At 39.9% G+C, this 16,509-nt stretch overlaps 1 protein-coding gene and 1 pseudogene across 2 annotated transcripts in view; both read right to left on the bottom strand.

Moving 5' to 3' along the window:
* ZNF177 (zinc finger protein 177) overlaps positions 1-13,759 on the bottom strand; it is a 27,143-nt gene extending 13,384 nt beyond the window's left edge. Inside the window, exon 1 of the mRNA XM_032395968.1 lies at positions 13,675-13,759. The gene's annotated coding sequence lies outside the window, so the exon portion shown is untranslated. The remainder of the gene's footprint in view (positions 1-13,674) is intronic.
* Positions 9,823-16,509, bottom strand: LOC116626567 (annotated as a pseudogene). The gene is made up of 8 exons (XR_004298296.1): positions 16,420-16,509; positions 14,993-15,124; positions 14,461-14,541; positions 13,680-13,806; positions 12,476-12,558; positions 11,016-11,940; positions 10,622-10,840; positions 9,823-10,443 (listed from the first exon to the last, which is right to left on the bottom strand). The product of XR_004298296.1 is annotated as a zinc finger protein 559-like (transcript).

The following is a 16,509-nucleotide window of genomic DNA, read 5'->3' as shown; positions in this document are numbered from 1 at the left end:
AGTAACTAATTCGGGGGAGAATTTTAAAGAGAGGCGTACAGGGGATGGGCTGAAGACCTCCCAGTAGCACCCTGACTGCATCTCCCCACCTGCTTCCTTTCGGGGCCCGACGGCCGGGCCGCGGATGCAAGGGGGTCGAGGCTCAGGGAGGACAAGCAGGGACACCCGGGGGCCCCGGTGCGGAAAGGCGCGCGATGAGGCCCGGAGAGAGTGCCGTGACCCCGGAAGAGCTGGTGCTGGACACCGTGCCCTTGACCCCTCCCCAATCCCGCACAGCAATCTTTAACCCGCATAACCACACCTGGGCTACAGCCAGGCGAAGTAAACCGCCAATGGACAAAAAAGCGGGTCTCAGCTTCCGCAGCGGCCCCGGAAGAGAGCACCCGCCGGACGCACTTCCGCTTCCGGCCACGGGTTGCTCGTGGCCGAGGCGCTGCAGGGTAAAAGAGCAGAAGTAAGTTTTTTATTCCCTCAGAGGAAGGGGAGTGCTCCTGGCTGGCTCCGTCCGTAGGGTATCCCACATTTGACCTCGGGTGGTGAGTTCACGCCCCACCTTACGTGCAGACATAAAAACGAGTAAACGGGCAACGCGAAGCGCTGAGCAACTTGCTTTTGATCGCAGAGGCGTCTTTGACGCTATAAGATCTACCCAAGGGGAAAAAGTAGTTTCTCAAGACTGAAAAAGGGGCTGAGCGGCACAGGAAAAGGGGCCTAAACCTCACTTCTAAGCCATTATGGATTCACCTGTGAGGTCACTGCCCCTCCTATCTTCCTAACCAAAATAAGTCCCCACCGAGGTCGGACTCAATTTAAACAATTATATCCTGGTATTTAAAAACAAAAAGCAAAAATTAAACAACAAAACGTTGGGTATCAATCATCGGTTTAAATTACCCACCAAAAAATGGTATTTTATTAGGGCCCCGAGAATTGACTTAAATCTGCATAAACGGAGTCCATGATATAAAAGTGAAAATCCCAATCTGGTAGAGAAAAAGGTGGATATTACGTCCTTTGGGGTTGTTGTTCCTATATTTAGACACTCCAAAACTCAACGATTTAAAAAAGCTCCATAACCCCCTTTGTGACTTTTCCTGACACCCCCATGAATAAAACATCTGCCTAGACACAGAAGGATTTAAGAATTAAGAGAACCATTATTAATATTATTTAATGAAACTACCCAGTAGTGTGGAGATCTGTGGTTAAAAGAAATCTCAATCCCTTCGTGGTGGGCTGTGCTTCTCAGGCAGAGGGCTCCATAAAATGCCTTCCAGTAAACAGAAGGCCCTTTAAGTGCTAGGAACCTAAATACTAACATTAAATTTATAGATTAGAACCATGTGTTTAAAACAGAAAAATTTCCAGCACCTGACTAGCTCAGTTGGTGGAGCATCTCAGGGTTTTAAGTTCCAGCCCCATGTTGGGTGTAGATTAAATAAACTTAAAAAAATTTAAAAATGTAAAATTTTCAATCTATATTTCCCCCAAAAGAGATTTCAAGGAAGCTAGGGTCTTTTCTTTACCACATAATGAGCACAGCCTTACAAAGTTCTAGCTGAACTGTGAGGACGTTTACACACTTTCATTGACCAAGGACTCTTGTCTTTGGGCACAAAGCAAGACATTTTGAGACAGAAGTAAAACGCTCACTAACCCTCCTGAGCTCCACTGGACACACACACAGCCTTGGCCAATAACTCTGCCCTGGCCATCATTGTTTATGCACTGCACTGGAAGCCTAGAGCCTTTCATTCCTAGAGGAAATGACAAAGCTGCACGTACAGATGCACAGATCAGGTTGCTTGTTCACAGAAATACAGCCTAGGGCGCCTGGGTGGCTCAGTTGGTTGAGCGACTGCCTTCGGCTCAGGTCATGATCCTGGAGTCCCGGGATCGAGTCCCACATCGGGCTCCCTGCTCAGCAGGAAGTCTGCTTCTCCCTCTGACCCTCCCCTCTCTCAGGTGCTCTCTCTCTCTCTAATAAATAAATAAAATCTTAAAAAAAAAAAAAAAATACAGCCTAGAAAAGAGCTCACTAATGAAATTTGATTCTATCGTTTAACAGTTTTTGGGGGGATGGGGGTTGGAAAAGGAAATTCCAGAGTCAAATGGTCCAGAAATTCAGTTAGTTGAATGTCTTCTCACAACTGGATCTGCTCCCTGCTGCTACAGTGAACCCTAGGCCCTCACCTCAAAGCTCTTCTACTCAAAGGACTACCAAGGGCTGATCCTACCTCCCATGGCTACAAACATTTGGGGCAGGGCACTAATTTTTATATCAAAGATAAACAGAGGGAACCCACATAGATGCCTTCAAGGTGCCAAGCAGAACCTGGGGACATGAATGGGGTTGGCATAAAAAACTACTGCACCAGATGTGAATTTCCCATTCGCATGAATCTCATTTGAGAACTAATAACACACACTTCTCTTACTGGGGCCCCTAAGGGCTTTAACAGTCCATCCAGATTTGGGGTAAGCAGGATAGAAATGCTGGAGATTTCCTCACAAGCATTATAAAAAGCCATGTTATTTATACTAAGCCACCACTGGCTCATACAAATACAAGAACACTTTGTGATGCACTTGCCTAAAATCCTTACGCTCTTATAGCAAAAAGGACCTCAAATTGAGAACAGGCTTTCAATCTCAATGCGTAGCTCTTCTTCCATTAGAAATGTCTGCATTTGTATTTCTGGTTTGTGCATTATTGACCAAGTTTTCAGATTAAAAAATAAAATGACTACTTTAGGATTAAAAAAAAGTCCCTCTCACCATTTATACCAAGATCAAAACCTGGCAAAATTGTACCACATATGGGTTAAGAGCAGAGACATTTTTCAATACAAATTCCCAGAAACTAAATCTGGGGGATTTCAGGGTTCCAAAATTAAAATCTCTAGCTTCATTAAATGCCTGTGTATACTTTTAAAAAATTATCTACCTGCCCTTGCCAAATGCTAAGTTTTTTCCAATAGACAAATGAAGATTTCTTTCTTTTTTGATGACAGCAACAAATTTTTCATTTTCTTACAATTTCTGAAAACCAACACATATAACTGTGATAACCTGAAATTAAATCATTTGTACAGTCACAGGTGCCAAAACAGTGGAGAAAAATTAACATCCCTTCTATTTGTGGCTGTGAATTTGAAGAATGATTACTAACAAGCAAAATGAGAAGCAAAAAAGTCAGTCTTATTCTGATATGATTTTACTGTGATTTAATAGGTCTCTGGTGCCAGCCATGGTGGTATTCAGGTTCATTTTGGGATCTGCAGAATAAGTGGCTTAATAATAAAATCCTGTGCTTAATTACTGTCATGCTTATATTCTGGAATATTTGATGTCTAACAAGACTGTACACAATGTGCATGTGCAATCAGATGGATGAAACTGCCTGTGTAATTTCCACAACGAGAGGGGAAAGAAACAGGAGGAGTAAAAATAAGGAGATAAAAATTATTCATTAAAATTATTCAAAAAACTCAGAAAAATTATTCAATCACAGTTGCAAAACCATAGGTCAGTCTTCACTCCTATCAAGGTCCAGCCTACGACTATCTATCACTTCTGCCAAAATGCGTGTTTCACATTCTTTACAATTAGTACTTGGCCACATTTTGAAAGCGAGGGCAGATTCAGTTCTGCTGGCAGTTCTGGGTCAGCTGCAACATCAACAATGGGTTTCTGTGTGGAGATATCTGTGTTCCAATTGAACTGTGAGTTCTCTGCTGAGGGGAACACAGTAATTCCGAAAATCTGGCCACTTGTAATATGGAACCCAGAGGAACAGAATTTGGCTGCTGTTAATTCTGGATGAGGCCAGAAAGCCTGGAGTCAGTGGCTAGGGTTACTGTTAGCTTTAAAAACTGGATGGTTTAAAGTGCAACACTGAGCTAGAATCCACCAGAAATGATGGTGGATATTTCATGTCATATAAATCACATAAGCAGAATAAGAACAGTGGCTCCCTCAGAGTTGTAATGAAGATGAAGTGACTCAATCCATGGAAAGCTTTCAGGGCATTTCGTGGCATGCAGTAAGTGCAAAATAGTTGGGAGGTCTCACCAACCCTTGAGTCATGACTGTTAAAAAGTTTCCACTGACATTTGGTAACAATCATTTGCCTTATTAATGATCTCATTTAGCAAAAGGAAATGAGGCTTAGGAGAGGCTTAGGGAAGCACCCCAAACACATGGCTCAAAAGCAACAATGGCAGGACCCACACTCCAGCAGTCAGGCTCCAGTCTGAGCCCTTAACACCTAGGCTCTACTTGGGCAAAAAGCAAGCCAAATTCTGAAGCACCCTGGAATTTTCTCAGTTAACTGTCTAGACCACTGAAGAGACTAATCATAAAAAAGAAAAAGAGGGTAAGTCTGTTATGGTTATTATTGCTGTGTAACAAACTACCCCAAACACAGTGATACATAACAGCAGTTCTCAAAATGTGGTTGCCAAACTGAAGGACCCCAAGACACTTTCAGGCAGTCTGTGAGGTCAAAACTATTGTTATAGTAGTTCTATTATTTACCATTTCATCACGTTGACATTTATATATATGATATAAAAGCAATGGTGGGTAAAATTGCCGGCACCTTGGCAGAAATCAAGGCAGCGGCATCAGGTGCCACAGTCATTGTATTCTTCGTTGCCACATACTCATGATAAATAAGAAATCCAGTTTTCCTGGGCGCCTGGGTGGCTCAGATGGTTAAGCGTCTGCCTTCGGCTCAGGTCATGATCCCAGGGTCCTGGGATCGAGTCCCACATCGGGCTTCCTGCTGGGTGGGGAGCCTGCTTCTCCCTCTGCCTCTGCCTCTCTCTCTCTCTCTCTGACTCTCATGAATAAATAAATAAAACATTAAAAAAAAAAAAAATCCAGTTTTCCTTAAAAATGTCCTTGAGGCAACAGAAAAATCTGGAAAATGTATATATCTGCAACCATGATGTTGGCAGTTTCTCAACATTTACAAACCTTTCTGCTATGATCAATAGTTATATTAGTGCATGATGCTTCATAATAAAATAAGTCAACATTTGAAAAATATGCATAATGTAGTACACTATTTCCTATATGAGTTAACACATGATGGCACAAAATCACATACGGGTAAAATATCCAAAGTGCAAGAAAAATCAATGGATTTTAATGTAACAGAACAGGAAAAGTTCACTGATAGAACTTCATACTCCACAGTGCAACTAAATCTTTAAGAAACTACCATTAGTTGAATTTTGGCAAAGTATCAAAGAGCCAAAATTATATGAAAATACTTTTCTTTTCCAACCATGTATCTCACTGAAGCTTAATTTTCTATATACATTTCATCTATATACATTTCATCAATTTTATGGCAAAAAATTGAATGCAGAAGCATGTATGAGACTCCAGCTGTCACCAATTAAGCTAGAAAAAATGATTTATAAAAATCTTTTTGTAAAGCTTGTCATTCATCTGATAAGGAAAAAAATAATGACACCTGTTAAAGATGGTAAGGCAGACTTTTTTCAGCCATCGAGATAGGTACAGGGACCACTGCAACAAGACTTTACAGTGGGGGAGAGAATCGGCTCAAGTTCAAATACAGCATGGTAAGTGGGAACTTAGAGCCAAGAAGCAGGATAGGGGTCAGTGGATGGAAAATTACTAAGAGGAAACAAGAGGGGTTAGGAATTCTGGCTGAACTGACCTAACAATCTTTGCTGAAGACAGGCCAGGGTGATTAGAAAGCACCTGAAGGATGGTGGAGGATAAGGGAACTCTTGCTAAACTGACTTAGCAGGGCTCTTGATAAAACCGGATTTTATAAGGAAGTGCACAGATGGACCCAGGAAAAGGTTCAGGAGACTTACTAAAGTTTGGTCAAGAAAAGACTCTCACTTCTCACATTTTTTGTTTTCATTTTGGAAAATAGTAATTTTCCTAAGTATGTACATTATGAAATGAATTATAAATATTTGAAACATCTGTCTTAACTTCTAATATGTCAAATACTCATAGATACAATGCCCATAATAGAGCATTTTGGATGCTCAATTTTAAGGAGTATACAGGAGTCCTGAGGTCAAAAAGTTTGAAAACTGCTGGTGTGGACCCACCACCATTTTATTATTTTCACAGATCATGAGTCAGGAATTTGGACAAGACACAAAGGGAATGAATGGATTGTCTCTGCTCTACAAAGACCAGGGCCTTATCTGGGAAAACTCACACAGCTCAAGATGACTCCAAAGACAAGGGCCTGGAGTCATCTGGAGACTCACACATGCATCTGGTTGCCTTCCTTGAAATAGCTAGAGGGCTATTCCTCTAGCTATTGATGGGAGTTTTATAGACCTAAAATGGAGTTTTATAGACCTATTTCATCTTGCTCCACTGTTGAGAGGAGCATCTCCATGTAGCCCCTCCATGTCACAGGATAACTGCTGGTTTCCAAGGGAAGCATACCAACTGGCAGTATCCCAACAGAGGAAGATGCCAAGATAACCAGGAGGGAATTGCACGGTCCCTTATGGCCTAGATTGGGAAATCACATGGCATCATTTATATTGTACTCCTCTAGGGGAAAGTCAAAAGTATGCCCAGATTCAAGGGGAGGGAACAGTGTCAAAGAATTTTGGGGCCAAGTTTTAAAATCATCAGTCTGCCACAAATTATTTATATACCTTCCACATACACAAATAGTCACCGCCTATTAAAACCATGCCAAAATCTTGTGCCCATAGTATCAGACTCAAGCTCTATGTCCAGAATCTTGACATCTAAAGTCTGGAAAAGACTGCTTGGTTTGAGTATGTTACTCTTGAAGATTTGTGAAGTAAAGAGACAAGTTATTTACTCCCCACACATACACTATATATATATATATATATATATATATATTAGACATTCATATTAAGAAAGGCGTGGGAGGTGCCTGGCTGGCTCAGTCACAAGAGCATGCGACTCTTGATCTCAGGGTTGTGAGTTCAAACCCCACATTGGGTGTAGAGATTACTAAAAAAATAACCTTAAAAAAAATAAAATGCTGGCTGCTTATCATTAAAAAAGGAAGGAAGGAGTGGGAGGAATGGGAGGCCTACTATAGCCAATGATCCATAGCAATTCTGAAAGACAGGAATATCTTGTCTATTCCTTTAAGGAGCAGTACTGCATCATAGGAATGATGCTCTGTGGAGTTCTGCTACCTGAATCATACTTGCTTTCCCATAGGACCATATTTTTAATGGAGTCTTATAGACCTATTTCATCTTGCTCCCTGCCCAAAGTTTTTGGATTCAAAGGTCTCTATTCACTTTAAGACTTTTTTTTTTTTAAAAAAACAGTTTTAGGTTCACAATGAATTGAGCAAGGTACAGAGATTTTCCATATACTCCTGCCCCCACAATACATAACCTCCACCATTACTAACATTTCACACCAGAGGGGTAAATTTGTTACAGCTGATGAACCAACATTGACATATCATCACCCATAGTTCCTTAGGGTTCACTTTTTGTGTTGTGCATTCTAAGGTATGGACAAATATAGAATGATATATTCACCATTATAGTATCATACAAGGTATTTCACTGCCTTCAATATCCCTTGTGCTTTGCCTATTCATACCCCAAGCTGCCCCTCCCCCAACCCAACAACCACTGATCTCCATTGTTTTGCCTTTTCCATGATGTCATAAGAATTGGAATCATACAGTATGTAACACTTCCAGATTGACTTCTTTCATTTAGTAATATGCATTTAAGGTGCTTCCAGGTCTTTTTAAGTGCTGGATATTCCATTGTCTGGATGCGCCAGTTTATTTATTCATTTACCTACTGAAGGCATTCACTCACCTACTGAAGTTTTGGCAATTAGGAATAAAACTGCTATAAACATTCATGTGCAAACAAACAAAACAACTCTGAAACACCATGCATGTGTTGGTTTTTGAATGAACATAAGTTTTCAACTTCTTTGGGGAAATACCAAGGACCCCGGATACTGGATCATTTGGTAAGAGTACATTTAGTTTTGTAAGAAACCACCAAACTGGGCGCCTGGGTGGTTCAGTTGTTAAGCGTCTGCCTTCGGCTCAGGTAATGATCCCGGGGTCCTGGGATCGAGTCCCGCATCGGGCTCCCTGCTGGCAGGAAGCCTGCTTCTCGCTCTCCCACTCCCCCTGCTTGTGTTCCTGCTCTCGCTATCTCTGTCAAATAAATAAATTAAATTAAATTAAAAAAAAAAAAAGGAACCACCAAACTATTCCAAGGCAGCTGTACAATTTTGTTTTCCCACCAGCAAAGAAGCATTCGGTGCTGTCAGTGTTCCAGATTTTGGCCATTCTCATAGATGTGTAGTGCTATCTCATTTTAATTTGTATTTTTCTGATGACATGATGTAGAGCATCTTTTCATAAATGCTTATTTGCCATCTGTACATCTTCTGTGGAGAAATGTGTCTTAAAGTCTTTGGCCCATTTTTGATAGGCTATTTCTTACTGTTGAGTTTTAGGAGTTCCTTGTATATTTTGGGTAACGGTCCTTTATCCAAATGTGTCTTCTGCAAGTATTTTCTCCCAACTTGTCTTCTCTCTTGACAAGGTCTTTCAGAGAGCCTAAGTTTTTAATTTTAATGAAGTCCAGTATATCAATTATTTCTTTTACGGATCAAGCCTTCAGTTTTATATTTAAAAAGGTATTGCTACATCCAAGGACATTTAGGTTTTCTCCTATGTTACCTTCTAGTTTATAGTTTTGTATTTTCCACTTAGGTTTACAATGCATTTTGAGTTAATTTTTGTGAAGAGTGTTCGGTGTCTAGATTCATTCTTTTGCATGTGGATCTCTGATTGTTCCAGCATCATTTGTTGGAAAGAATTTTCTTCACTCCCACTGCCTTTGCTCCTTTGTCAAAGATCAGCTGACTATTTAAGTGGGCCTATTTCTCAGCAACCTGTTCTGTTCCATCAATCTGTCTATTCTCTTACCACCACCAGCCGTCTTAATGCAGCTTTATATTAAGTCTTGAAGCCAGGTAGTTTCAGTCCTCCAACTTTGTTCTTCTCCTTCAATATTGTGTTGTCTATTCTGGGTCTTTTGCATCTCCATATAAACATCAGAATCAGTCTGTCAATATCCACAAAATAAGTTGCTGGAATTTTGACTGGATTGAATCTATTAGTCAAGTTGGGAAGAACTAACATCTTGACAATACAGAGTCTATCCATGAACATTAAATATCTCTCCATTTATGTAGTTCTTTGATTTCATTCATCAGAGTTTTGTAATTTTCCCCATAATAGACTTTGCACATATTTTGTTGTGCTAATATAAATAGTATTGTGTTTGCAATTTCAAATTCTATTTGTTCATTGCTAGTGTACAGGAAAACAATCGATGATTTCATGGATGTGTGTATGCATCAAAACGCAGGTCATACACTTAAAATATGTACAGCTTATTGCATGGCAATTATATCTCAATAAATCTGTTCATTAAGAAAACCAAACTCAGTAATAACAAACCAAAGACTCTAACAAGAAAAAAGATATTTGAACATACATTTCACCAAAGATAAATGGATGACAAATATGTGAAAAGATGTTCAACATCAATGGTCTTTAAAACTATTGGTCTACTTTAAGACACACACCCAGAGACAACCCATTTAAGTAAAAATGGTTTTCTTTTCCAGTATCAACTTTTTTGTATGCAGTAAGTGAAGATTTGTACTCTAAAACTTTCCCAAATTTCTTACACTTTTAGGTTTTATTCAAAAATCTTTTGTAACAAAACAAAAAACCTTTTGTAACAAAGGTTTTTCATTTAAAAAACCCTTTTAGCACTTCAATTTTTATTAAAAAAAATATGTAAGATATTTACTGAAAGCACTGTTTTTACATTCACACAGAATCTCTCCAATGTGATTTATTACATGTAACATAAATTAACATAGTCTTTTCCACCTTCTCTAGATTTATAATTTACAGTTCCTCTCCAGTGTGAATTATGTTTCCTAATAACAAAGAATAATCAAAGGCTTTCCTATATCCCTTTCACTCATGGGATCTCTCCTAATGTGTGCTTTCATGTTTTCCCAAAGTGGGGGATAAGAATTAAAAAAAATCCTACACTTTTTACATTTATAAGATTTTTCATACCTGTGAAATCAGAGCTGAATAGTAAAGTATAAGGCAGAGCTAAAGCCCTCCTACATTCCTCATTAATAAGGTTACCTTCACTATGAATTAGTATGTGTTTTCTAAGAGAAAGTATTAAAGGCTTTCCCATATTCTTTGCAAGCGTAAGCTTCGCTCAAGAGTGAAATCTTATACATTCTGTAAGGCATGAAGTAGTAAAGGTTTTCCCACCTTCCTCATCTATATATGGCTTTTCCCCACTATGAGTTCTTAAATGTTGAATAAAGTATGTGGACTGAGGGACACCTGGGTGGCTCAGTTGGCTAAGTGTCTGCCTTCAGCTCAGGTCACGATCCCAGGGTCCTGGGATCGAGTCCCGCATCTGGCTCCTTGCTCAGCAGGGAGCCTGCTTCTCCCTCTGCCTGCTACTCCCCCTGCTTGTGCTCTAACAAATAATAAATAAAATCTTAAAAAAAAAAAAGATATGTGAACCGAGTAAAGGCTTTCCCACAGTCCTTACATTCAAAAGGTCATCCAGCAGTGTGAGTTCTCATGTGTACTGTAAAGCCTGATGAAATAGTGAAGGCTCTCCCACCCTTTTTACATTTACATGGCTTTTCTCCAGTATGTGTTATGTTGACTAAAGTGCAAAGAATACCTAAATGACTTCCCATATTCCTTACTTCAAAAGTTCTTTCTATACTGTGAATTCTTTTTTTTTTTTTTTTTTTCTTAAAGATTTTATTTATTTGACAGAGACACAGCGAGAGAGGGAGCACAAGCAGGGGGAGTAGGAGAGGGAGAAGCAGGCTTCCCGCGGAGCAGGGAGCCTGATGTGGGGCTCGATCCCAGGACCCTGGGATCATGACCTGAGCCGAAGGCAGACGCTTAACGACTGAGCCACCCAGGCGCCCCTATACTGTGAATTCTTAAAGGTTTTCCCACACTGCTTACAATTATAGGGTTTTACTCAAGGGAATTTGCATGTGACTTTTAAAGCAAGATGAGTTACTAAAGGCTTTCCCACATTCCTTACATTCATAAGGATTCTCTCCAGTATGAGTTCGTGTTTATAAGACCTCAAGAATCAGTAAAGGTTTTCTCACATTTACTACACTCATATGGTTTTTCTCCAGTGTGAACTCACATGTGAATATTAAGTTTTGGGAAACAAGTAAACTCTTTACTACACTCCTTGCAAACACAGTGTGTGTCTCTCATATGAAACTGTATACATTTAGCAAGATTTAGGGAACAAGGAAAGGCTTTCTCAAATTTCTTACATTCCATAGGCATCAGTTCACTTTGAGTTCTTAAATGATGAATAAGACAAGATCAAATAAAGGTTTTCCCACTCTTTAGATTTGTAGGACTTTTTTCTATTGTTCATTTGCATATACTCAAAAAGGCCTGTAGAATGAGAAAAAGCTTTCCTACGTTCCTTAAAGGTTTGTGGCCTTTCTCCACTATGAATTCTTACACATTCTCTAAGGTGTAAGGAAGAAGGAATGCCTTTCCCACAGTCCGTGCATTTATAGGGTTTCTTTCGAGTATAAGTTTTCTCACGAACAGATGTGGATTTTGGCTAAAAACTGTTTCACCACTGATTACACTTAGGAGTCTTTTCTCCATTATGGGTTTTGTTGTATAGATTAAGGGCAGAGTTCTTTGTGAAGGCTTTTACATACTGGTTGCACTCACAAGTTTTTTTCTAATGTGAGTAATCTGAAAATCTTAAAGCAGGAGTGTTCACTCAAGGCTTCTTCCCAATGGTTAAAATTAAACAATTCCTCTCCAGTATGGCTTCTCTCCTGTTGATGAAGAGATTACGATGACTTACAAAAGTTTTTCAGCTTTATTACATTCAGAGATCCTCCCCTCTGCCTTGAATTCTGTTCTACTACACAGGAAACAAATCAGTATGACTGAAGATTTTGTTTTTTCTTCCATTTTCACTGCATGCAATGCATGGTTCCAGACCTGAGTGCTTTCAAGCAGAATGATGTGACCATTCTGCTAAAAAGTTCTGTTGTAGTCTTTACTTTCACAGGGATTCTTATAGAGTTTAGTTGATAATTGATTGAGATGAAATTACTTATCCAAAACTGTATCTAAATTATGTATATGGAAATACTGAGTGAACACTGTGTGAATATATCTCGGGGAGTATATAAAGGGTTTGTCAAATTCATAATGCTCAGAGACTCTGTGAGAAACAGTTTTGTTTGGGATGAATAACACTAGCCCCAAATGTCTGTTATGGTTATCATGTTGCTTTTCTATCTTATGGAATTTCCAATCTTCCACTGGTGTGGAAGGCAAGGAATTACACACTGAGAATCTTACCATTTCTACCACACTGGGTGTTTTCCCCTGCAAAATATTCTGCTGAGGTGCTGACCATTTGGTATTAAGACAAATCTCCCAATCTGAAATAAGATTAAAAAACACATTAAGGTCTTGGAGAAATAAATGATGGAAGGAAAGTGTTAAAAAAAATAAAGGCCGATGTCTACTTACTTTCAAAGACTGACTTAAAATATAAAATAAAAAGATGAATACACAGAGATTGAGAAATCTGACTACATTAAGAGTCTGGCAATGATAAGGTGCTGGTCAAGTTGGTAGGTGATTTCCTAAGAAATGATTCTATAAATGTTGAGACTGATGGTGAACAGAAAGCAGCATAACCAGGAAAGCAAAGACGAAAGAAAATGAATAAAGAGCTAAATGCAAAATTTAAAGAAGAAATAGATCTTACTGTCAGGCCAAAAGGAAGTTTCAGAGAAGTGGATGAAAGTTAAAGAGAAGTCTAAAGTACCCAAGGAACCACAGAAACCAAAGGCACCAGCATTCTCCGGAAAAATCCATCTTCAAAAGCTTCCTATTTAACATTTCCAAACAGACCACAGTTCCTAGATTCCTGCTGTTTTTCATAAAGAAATCACCTCTCCCTTTTCCCTTACTTTGCAAACCCTTCCCACTATCCTCCACTCTCCTTTTTGTTCCACCTGAAAGATCAGACCTGGTCTGCACAGCTGGTACCGGCTCTCAGAGAAAGAAGCTTGATACAAGAACATGTAAGGGATGACAAATAATTCCATAAATCAGGACCCCCCTCCAGGGATACCAAATACTGTCAGGTATAACTTGAGAAACAATAAAATGTTCGTGACAACTTTATCAAACCAATAAACTTTGTTTTTCAGACCAATAAACTTTCAAATGAAACTAAAATGCAAACACATACTCTCTCATTGTTCACCAAAAAGGGTGCCGATCTTTCCCCTGAAGCCCCGGCTCAAACTTGTATTTCAAAACATTTTTGAAGCCCTAAGCCTTTCAATCCATAGAGAAAATAAAACCAGAACAACAAACAGATCTTCATTTTCAAGAGGAAGCCACTTCAAGATAAGATCTATAAGAACAGAAACAAGGTCTGCTCTTTTTACCACTGCATTGCCATTAGTCATCACAGAGTCTAGAATACAGTCGTTTAAGAAAGATTTGTTCCAGAAAAAGCTAAATGAAGACATGGCACCAACCTTACGTATTGCAGCCAGACTCTTGTAGTTCTCCAGCATCACATCTCTGCACAGCCTTCTCTGAGTTTGATCCAGCAAAATCCACGCCTCCTGGGTGAATTCCGCAGCCACATCCTCAAAGGTCACTGGGTCCTAAACCATCACAAACATCCCAGCATCAGGCAATTGCCATCTAAACCCATGTTCACTGGAGAAAGAGAATGGGAGACCCAAAGCTTAGATAGCATTCCACGTTCTCCCATCATCTCTCCCAGGGCTTGATGGTCCTCATGCCCATTCTCCTCTCTACCTGGACATACTCACTGGTGACCTCATCCAGTCATATAGCTTTAAGAGCACCTCTTTTACCCAATTGAATGTATCTCACCACAGCTACATTGTTCATTTTTCTAGTCTTATTCTTCTCTATTGACAGGACTTACCATAATCTGAGCACATTACAGACACAATAAATGCTGGCGAATAAATGAATCATTCCTCCAGCGATAGCACAAATTCTGAGAAACACATGTCCACTCCCTCACAGTGTATCATAGCACACTAAGAGCACACAATCAGCACAGATGAGAGCTGGACTGAATTAGTAAGTACTGGGATAACAGTATCATCTCCCTATGTCATCTGTCAACCACATAAAAAATCCTGAAACCTGAGGAAATTTATCTGGGTACTCAGTCCCTAGGCAGGCCCTATATACATAAAGAAACTCTGTTCCACTAGAAGAAAACATGTCTACCTGGTAGGAAGAAGCATGTACTTTTATAAAAGAATAAATTTCCTACTTACCTGAGAATAATTTGTCAGACACCTGGTCACTATCCTTTCCTCTTCTGACTTCTCCTCACAAAGGCAGAAGAAAAAGGTGACCTTGGGGAGAAGAAATAAAACCTGAGAACCCAAACTGCCCAAAATTCCCACTCAGGCTAGAAGCTACTCCATACTAATTCTAAATTGACACACCTGCTGTTGCCATAAAATACCCAAGCAGACTACCTCATCCTCATCTGAAATCAGAAGGGTTTTGAGCTTTGGGAGGAAAAATTCCATTTTACGGAAAAAGAAATTTAAAGTCCAGAGAGGTAAAGTTGTTTTCTTTGGCCAACAATAATGAATCTCATCATGTGATTAAGCAGACTCTCTCCCACAAAAATACCCACCCCTCCTTCCCAAATCCCAGGACGTAGACATCAGAATGTTCTTATCTACTTAAGCCCCCTCCTGGACAGTACAGAAACAGGTCTGCTTAGACACTGACCACAAGACAGGCTGTTCACAAGCCAGGTAAAACAGTCTGACAGGAGCATCAACAAGGACTTACCACAAGAGAAAAGATCAATGGCTGGCATCCTGTGGGTATGACAGTAAAACTTCCCTGAACCCTCTTGTTCCCAAAGTCCTTCAAGACAGTGTCTGAATTTAGTGGAGATAGGTCAATCTCAATTCCTTTTGATTAAGTAGCAGTGGAGTCTTGCCACACACCATCAGTCTTTAAGCAACAGGTAGTACTCAGCTGTCATGAAGCATCATTCATTAGTCAGCTCTCTGTAGAAGATGAAGTTACATTACATGAAAGCCATTAAAAATTGTAGAGTATACCACATGAATATAAATAACAATCGTCATTTACTGAATACCTATTATGTGCCAGAAGCAGTGGTAGCTCATATGATTATCAACATGGTGATTATTACTGTCATTCCACAGCTGAGGCAATCTACATTGAGATAGAAGCAGTCACTGGCCCAAAATCACCAATTAGGAAGAGCCAGAGTCTGAATACAGGTTACTCTAGCTCAAAAGCCTGAACTCCTAAGGTTATTGTTATTTGCCGACATACCTGGACAACGATTATAAAATGGTGTGCAAGAAATGATTAATTCAGCAGGTCTGGGTTGCTCAAATCCTGCACTTTCCTGAGAAAAGCCTGTCTTCAGATCTACTCTTGGCGGGGCTTGTGGGAGACAACCTGAGTCCATGGAATACCTTGCCTGGTAATGTCTGAAGCCTTGGGCCACACAGTTACCAGTTGGACCAGATAGTTTATGCTAACAATGTGATTTATGGTGAACATCTGTTTTTATATGCCCGAGTCTTTGGGCAATGTTCTAACAGTTTGAACTCAGGCTGGAGCCTAAGTGGCTGAAGTCAGTGGTACATGCCTATGGGACTGACCCACAATGAAAACCTGGACACCAAAGCTCAGGGACTACAGACTGAATGTTTGTACCTCCCTGCCTCTTCATACATTGTCACCTAATCCCCAGTGTGATGGTTTCTGGAGATGGGGCCTTTGAGAGGTAACTATGGGATTAGTGCCTTTATAAGAGACCCCAGAGAGCTACCTTGCCCCTTCTGCCATGTGATAACACAGTGAGAAGACGGCCTTCCATTAACCAGTTAAGTAGGTCCTCACCTGACACCGTATCTGCTGGCATTTTGATCTTGATTTTCCCAGCCTCCAGAACTGTGAGAAATTTCTGTTGTTTATAAGCCACCCAATTTATAATATTTTTGTTACAGCAGTCCAATTGAATAATCTAATGTACCGGGTGAGCTTCCTTGGTTGGCAATATTTCACATGCGATGTTACACATTATTACTAGGAATATTAAGCAATGCCCATTTAACTGCACTGGGAAAAGACACTTGGATGCTTGTGCCTGGTTTGTTTTGGAATTAATCCCATGTGTCTTATCCCTTTGCGGATTCTGATCTGTATTCTATAAACTATAATGGTGGGTTTACCAGCATGAGTCTTGTGAGTCCTACTGCATTGCTGAGCATGAGGGTGGTCTTGAGGATCCCCAGCACAAACGGTTTATTTAATTCAGACAT

This window comes from Phoca vitulina, unplaced genomic scaffold, assembly GCF_004348235.1.
Source record: "Phoca vitulina isolate PV1807 unplaced genomic scaffold, GSC_HSeal_1.0 scaffold89, whole genome shotgun sequence".
Taxonomy (NCBI): Eukaryota; Metazoa; Chordata; class Mammalia; order Carnivora; family Phocidae; genus Phoca; species Phoca vitulina.
This window is presented reverse-complemented; position numbering and strand designations above follow the sequence as displayed.